Source organism: Spea bombifrons, chromosome 2 (assembly GCF_027358695.1).
Source record: "Spea bombifrons isolate aSpeBom1 chromosome 2, aSpeBom1.2.pri, whole genome shotgun sequence".
In the NCBI taxonomy this organism is placed as follows: Eukaryota; Metazoa; Chordata; class Amphibia; order Anura; family Pelobatidae; genus Spea; species Spea bombifrons.
Window position 1 is genome coordinate 55,475,784 of NC_071088.1, and position 8,082 is coordinate 55,483,865.

Genomic DNA, 8,082 nt, shown 5'->3' on the forward strand with positions numbered 1-8,082 from the left:
CACGACCCGGCACAAGGACACCCAACACAGGGAGCGTCCGCAGCATGTGGAACAAACCCACACACCCAACATGACTGATCACACCCGAAGCTCCACAAAACATTCTGCCTATGTCAAAATACAAACCATCCCTCTCCCATGGTACTCTAACATCCTCCCTTTTGTATCTGACAATAGAGTTGACCACTTCTTATTAGACTGATAAAAGGAATTCTACCAACATGCACAATCCCATAAACAATCTAACAAGACATGCAAAAAAAACATTTAGATCTTTCTTTCAGCTTTTCCAATATTTTGCTGCATGGTTTCACGAGTGGCCTCTTGGCCTTTCTCGGCTTTCCCACGTAGGTTAGTCAGCTAGGATTATTGTGCCTGTTGGAGGACTAACTTGTTGATTTCCTTGGAATTGGGAAAAGCTTTATATGGCTGCAATGAATACAAGAAGCAGCTCTGTTAGTTACAAGCAGACATGATATGGGCATTTCCAGCAAAGTTGAAGAACTTTCTTTCTTTTAAAAACTCTTGACCAATACGTATTCTCCTGGTTGGATTTGGTGAATTGGTTTGTCGTCCTGTGTCCGTGCGCACTGCTTGCACCTGTGATTTGAGAGACTTAAAGGACTTCATTAGAGTCTTACAATACACGCTAATTGTGCCATCTATCATTTGAGAGAATTAGCAGCTAGCATAGGACGTCCCATTATGAGCTCGTGAGGTGTAACCTTTATGGCTGCATGAACTGAGTTTCACATCGACATTAATGCTAAGGGTAAAGCTTCTGGCCAGAGCATATGGGTTTCTGCGCATATTTTGTTAATCTTATTTTTTAAGACTCCATTAGCTCTTTCTACTTTTAAGTTGGCATGGGTAGGCTTCTATCCAGCGGGAATATGTACACACTATAACAAGGGCATATTTGTAATGCAAAGATCTTGGCATTTCAATAAAGTCAATTTGCAAACTTCTAAAGGGTCCCATAGGACACGGAGTCTTCCCATGCCCTTATATTTGTACTCATTTACCCAAATAACTTGTTGACAAATAACACATTGTTCACAATATTCTTTAACAAGAGGCCGTATACCTGGGGCCCACCAATCAGCTTGTATAGCTTTAATCATTGCTTCACTAGACACATGACTCAGGCCATGCGCTAGTCTGATAATATAGGGAGCCAAATCAGGAGGTAAAACTGGTAAAAGTTAAAAAAATTTGAAGGCCATGCCAAAAACCAAAAAAAACATTTTCTTCCACTCCTCCCTTTTGTTCCCAATATTGCTGAGTTTTCTCATCAATTTGGGAATAAAATTTAATTTTATTTTAACCGGGGGTTCTTCCCAAATCAACCCTGCCGAATCACCTGGGACTGCCCATACCCATTCAGGTAGCCCTTTCCACATATCATTTGTAACCTGCTCTGTCAATGGATATGCAATATAAAAATCAATCGTAGACATCGATTTTCTATCTTTGATCACTTCTTCTAACCTACCCAAATACAATTCCTCATACTCAGGAAGTTCTAAAACAATATGGCCATTAGGAGTGCAAGAAATGGTACAACCCATATCACACAGCAAGTCCTTTCCCAGCAAATGTATGAGACAAGTGGGGCTTACGAGAAATTTTACTTGTAAATTTATTCCTGCCAATTGAAAGTTTAGAGGCTGAGAAACAGGGTGAGGAATTGCTTTGTCACCAACACCTTTTACAAGAACTGGCAGATCTAAGCTTAAGGGACATTTTCCTATCCAGTCTTTGGACAGACAGGAGCGGTGAGCTCCGGTGTCTACCAAAAATTTCAGTATTTTACCTTGTACCTTTGCTTTAATAAATGGGCCTTCATCTTCAGCCGTTATAGTGGGGAATGAGTCAGAAACAGCATGGGTGTCAGTGTTAGCTAGTCAATCTCGTACATTACTGTCCTGTCTGTATAGTGGGGGTACCCACTTTGCTTTCTGTTGACCGGTTGCACTAGAGAACTGCCGTCTGTCAAAGCTATAACCTTCACCATTATTCACATTCTTTTTTGGGAATTTGCAATTCCTAGCCATATGACCAAGTTTGCCACAATTGTAACATGTCACGTTTCCTCCAGGTTGCTGCACCAACTGATCAGTACTTCCCCCTCCAGCCACAGGCTGTGAAGCAGAGACCACTGCTCTCATTGCAGCTCTATACTCCTTAACTTCAGCAACTCTCTGCCTTTCTCTAGAATCCTCTTTATATTTCTCAAAATGCTTTGCAGCAGAGACCACATCTTTTAAACTCTTCTCTTCCCAACCAATCACCACTCTTTTTACTCCCTTCTTTACCTCTGGTAACAATCCTTTCACAAATGCAGCAACTATCATAGGTTCTGCGTTTCTCTCTGGGTCATTCACACCACTATATGCTTTCACCAACTTTTTAATTCTATCCGCAAACTCTTCAACACTTTCATTTTTACCCTGTAAAGCAGTGTTAATCTTAGTCCAGTCAGTGTTCTGAGGAAATCCTTCAACAAAAGCTTTAATAATATTATCATTCAATGTCTTGCGTGCGGCAGCATTGCGCTCTACCAATTCAACATCTGTATCCCAATTCAAGACATGTACTACTTTAGGAAACGCTGCTTTAAAACTAGTAAACTCTGCACTGGTTAAAATAATCTGCCACAATTGATCATAATCTCGTTTAACAGGGTCATAAGCAGTCATCAGTCCTTTCAAAACATCACAAAATTTAGTAATATCATCTCCAGGATGGGGAAATTGTTGTTTTAGAACTAACAGTTCTCCCGGTGCCAAAGGGTGATGCATGGTAAAGGGAACAACAGCATTATCCCTTTGTCCTATTTCTCTCATAGGATACATGCTTTCTGTGCTCGAAGCAATCTGTTTTACTTTAACAGTTTTATCTGTATTTCTTAAATCATATGGGTGTTTAACATCAATAGAAGGAGGAGGGGAAATTGGGTGCAGAGGAGGAGGGGAAGCAGTAGATTGGGATAAGGGTGATAGAGATGAAAAGGGTGTTGAGACAGAATGGGGAGGGGTGAGAACAGGTTCAGGAATGAGAACAGGAGCATCAGCTCCAGGGGCAACATGATTATAAGGGGGAGGATTAAATATCAAATCATCAATATCATCAATATCATCAATATCATTGTTAGTAAGCAATGGAGGATATAACTTATCAACAAGTACAACATTCTGAGATTCTTTCTGCAGTTTTTTTATCAGTTTCCTCCTTCCTAACAGGATAAAGGGAACCGGCGGCCGCCTGAGGGTGTTGGGAGTTTTCAAATGGAGCAGACTCATTATGCTTTCTCCAGATTTTGAAACCTTCCCTAAACCACATACAAAACACTCTCCATTCATTTTTGGAGACATGTGACATGTCTTTCTTTAAATTCATACAGAGTCCTTTTAAGGATTCCATATTTAAAGATCCCTGTGAGGGTCAACAACAAAAATTATCCTCATCTGATTCTGAGGCTAATTTCCATTTATACATATATTTCCCATCTCTTTGCCATGCTTCTTAATCATGGTTTCTAGAGGGGACCCCGGGGTAACTCTGGAGAAAAGATTTCCCATCTTATTCTCCTCTACACAAAACACAAATCTACAATAGCGGGTTAGGCTATGTACTCTACAATAGCGGGTTAGGCTATGTACTCTACAACAGCGGGTTAGGCTATGTACTCTACAACAGCGGGTTAGGCTATGCACTTCTACAATAGCGGGTTAGGCTATGTACTTCTACAATAGCGGGTTAGGCTATGTACTCTACAATAGCGGGTTAGGCTATGTACTTCTACAATAGCGGGTTAGGCTATGTACTCTACTTAGTTGCAACTTCTGACAATACCATACAATACAATAACTTACTTCTTATAAACATACAAAATAGAATAACATGCATGCATCTTACTTACTCAACTCTTATGGATCCCGTCATTCAGATAGGTACCCAGTGGCCGACCCCCGTATCCTCTACCCAATACTTTACACTAAAGGCTTTCTTTTAAAAGAGGTGCCTCTTACCTTTTTTCAGATGAGCTCAATGTTGGGTAAAGGATCGTGAGTCTGCACCATCTGGATCCTGAGTCCGAAATGTGGGATCCCGGACGAGCCCCCAACTGTGAATGCTCAGTAACTTTGAGACACAGATTCTTCCCAAAAGAGTTGAATAAGCAGATTTTATTGCTCGTGCACACGAGGGAGTGTCATCAGCCAGACTACTCTCTCTCCATGAAAACAACACATGTCTTATATACCTTTACAAACAAGACCGCTACGTGCTAAGATCTGTCTACGTAGCAAGTGTCCTGAAATATACATACAGAAAGATACAGAAAACCATTCATCCTATTATGGTCAGTTTATGGCAAAGACCATGTTTGCAGCTGAGATGATCAATCACTTCTGACCCCCCTCATTGTGGTCCTTGAATAGACTTGGTCAGTTTCTTTTAACTTACTTGGAGCAAGAAATAGCCAACCACCTGTCCACTCTTAACCTTTCATTGCACATAGAGTCACACAGAAAAGGACACTCAGGGTTAACATAAAAATATCTGCTGAGAAACTGAAGGCACATATTCAATATTCACACTAGTTAAACCCAATTTTTTAATTATGTTCTTATCGAGCCAGATTAAGTTAAATGGGTTTATTCCATTACATAAAAATTTCTCTATTTTATACCAACCTACATTATATTTATTTTTTAAGCCCCATGCTAAAATGTTTGAAATTTGTGTAGCATCCTGTAATCTATATAAGTCTGGGTAGCCTAGTCCTTCTTGGGAGGTACTCTTCCTCAAGATATTTTTAGGGATTCTGGGTTTCTTTGCTGCCCAGACAAATGAGGAAAATAGCTTATCAAAGGCTCTCAATATACATTTAGGAATCGTATATGGTATAGATCTAAATAAATATAAGATTTTTGGTAATAAATATGATTTAATGATATTAATTCGACCCATCCATGATAGTTCTAATTTCTTCCATTTGTTAGTTTGATATTTTAATTCCTCCAGTAGCACATCAAAATTAAGTGAAATTATATCGAATATATTCTTAGTTATTTTAATACCCAGGTAGTCCACCGTTTTCTGAATTTTTATCGGATTAATTTTTTTAATGAAAAATTGTTGTTGAGTTTCATTCAGGTTTAACGTAGTCACTTGGGTTTTAGTTAAATTTATCTTATAATTAGAGAAAAACGAGTAGTTCTTTATTTGTTCTAAAAGAAAATGATATGACTTTGTAGGAGAAGACAATGTTAGTAATACATCGTCTGCATAAAGTATTATTGTATGTTCCTGTGCACCAATTTTTATACCATGGATCTCATGTGAATTCCTTATAGATGCCGCAAACGGGTCGATGGATAAGGCATAGATAAGGGGTGCTAGAGGACAGCCCTGACGGGTAACGTTTCTGATAGAAAAAGAGTTTGATTCAAAGGCTACTCCTTTTATCATGGCCGTGGGAGTAGAGTATAATGCCATGACTAGTTTTACAAATCTAGGGCCTAAACCAAACACATGTAGAGTCTTTCTCATAAATTTCCAACTAAGCCTATCAAATGCTTTTTCTGCACCTAATGCAAACACAGCAGACGGGATTTTTTTCCGATCAATCTCTTCAAGTATGTTAAAGACTCTGCGGGTATTATCTCCTCCTGACCTGCCTGATATGAATCCTGATTGATCCGAGTGTATAATATTTGGAATAATTTTTTGAAGTCTAAGGGCCAAAATCCTAGAGTACATTTTAACATCTAAATTTATTAAGGAGATTGGTCTGTAGCTAGTGACTATTGTTGGATCTTTCCCTGGTTTTAAAATTGGAGATATCGTGGCCATCAGCATTTCAGATGGAAATTCACCGCATTCCCCTATTTCCTCAAAAAGTCTTTTAAAGGTTGGTAATATAATTGGTTCTAAAGTTCTAAAAAATAATGCTGAGAATCCATCGGGGCCTGGTGCTTTCCCCGATGGTAAGCTACGTATGGCCTCTTCAATTTCGGTAAGGGAGAATGGTTGAGCTAATAAATCTGATTGATCCGGCATAATTTGTGGAAGATCTAAGTCTGCTAGATAGGAGGATAATGAGGATTCTGAAGTGTTTAAATCCTCTAAATTATAGAGTGATTCATAGTAAAGCTTAAAGGCATCTCCTATCTGAGCTGGGGATAGGCAGGTTTTACCATTAAAATTTATTTGTTTTATTCTACAATTTTGATTTTGAGCCTTAAGCTTGTTAGTTAAGTCTCGCGATATTCGGTTATTGCTACAATACCACCTTTGCTTTAATCGAGTCAGAGCGGCATCCGCTTTAATTTGAAGTTTTTCAACTATTTCTGTTCTAATAGAGTTTATTTTATTTATTTTAACTTCGTTAGGATTAATCTTGTTATCTCTTTCTGCTTTTGCTAAAGCAATATATAAATCAGTCAGATTTTTTCCCCTTGTTTTTTTAATCCAAGAAGCTTTTTTAATTAAATGTCCTCTTAAGTAACATTTCATTGCGCACCATAATGTGCTCACTGATGTCTCTCCCGTATCGTTTATTTCTAAAAATTGCTTGGCAAAATTGCGAAGCTCCTGCTTATTTGTTTCTGAGCTTAATATTTGTTCATCTAGGCGCCATCTAAATCGCTTCTTATAATGGGGATTATCTAATATTTGTATAAGCACTGGTGCATGATCTGACCAAGTAATATTGCCGATCTTTGATGAAGAGCATCTATCTAAAGTTAGTCCTAACATAAAAAAAGTGTCTATTCGTGAAGATGTTTTGTGAGGAGCCGAATAAAAAGTGTAATCTGACTCTTCTGGGTGCATTGTCCGCCATACATCGTAAAGATTATGTTTAAATAGAGATGCTGTAAAAGCTTCAGCTCTTTTTTTTAACTTATCCTCATATAATTTCGTTTTCTTTGATGATTTCCTATCAATCTTTAGATCTTGAATACAATTTAGATCTCCAGCTATGATAATTAAGCCCTTTGCTATCTTTTCCAAATCTTCCATTGAGTCGTTTATAAATTTAAAGGTACGCTCTGATGGGGCATAAAGCGCCATCAATGTGTAAGTAATATCATTTATCTTACAGATTAGAATTACCCGTCTGCCTTGTTTATCCGATTTATGAAAAATATATTCGAATTTAAGTTTTTGAGATATAATAATTGCTACCCCTCTTTTCTTTTTGTTAACCATAGAAGAAATATATATATATATGGATATCTACGAAATTTCCATAAGGGAGATTGATGTTGTTTCCAGTGAGTCTCCTGGATAAGTGCTACATCTATATTTTCTTTAAGTAAAAGATCGTACAAAAAAGATCTTTTATAAGGTGAGTTTAACCCTTGCGTGTTCAATGTCATTAGATTAAGAGTCATAGTTTTATTTCAAGAAGTCTTATCCGATCGACCTCAGGAAGGTCTATATTTATCATATCGAAGTAGTACTCCCAATAGGAGTTTTCTCCAGGTCTCAATGATAGGTCTATAGGGCTCAACATAAACATAAACCATAAATCAAACATTACAATATACACAAAAAACATTAAAACATTCATACTATCTCCAACCTTCAGAAAAAGGTCGTTAATCGACCTGACTATGTGGAGAAAAAGTCCCTGTACCATCAGGGCGCTTAGGGGCGTGTACCGACTTTTTTAAAAGTAAAGGAGAGAGAGAAAAAAAAACAAACAAAAAAAAAAAACAACGTATATATATATATATATCGATACATATACATACATACACATACATATATATACCTATACACATACACATATATATATATATTTACTTATATGTGGATTATACTTTACTTAATAAAATGAAATAGTGGTCTATAAAGTGCACTTCAGATTTCGTATTGTCTCGACCAATCTTTCTTTCAGTGTTATACAAATCAGTAATTATAAAAGTCTCCTCAATATTAGTCCCTTTTAGTGTCAATAGTAGAGTATCTCTTTACATGATATATCGTAACTTACATATAGAGTGATATTGTGTGTGTATAGTGAAAACTCCAATTAACGTATAAGAAAAGAGGAAAATAAAAAAA

The 8,082-nt window shown here is 37.4% G+C and overlaps 1 long non-coding RNA gene across 1 annotated transcript; it reads right to left on the reverse strand.

Moving 5' to 3' along the window:
- Positions 1–293: 293 nt before the first annotated feature.
- LOC128472436 (uncharacterized) lies at positions 294–658 on the reverse strand. Its single transcript, XR_008346171.1, has 2 exons — positions 506–658; positions 294–429 (listed from the first exon to the last, which is right to left on the reverse strand). It is a non-coding gene; the product is annotated as an uncharacterized LOC128472436 (long non-coding RNA).
- Positions 659–8,082: the final 7,424 nt, after the last annotated feature.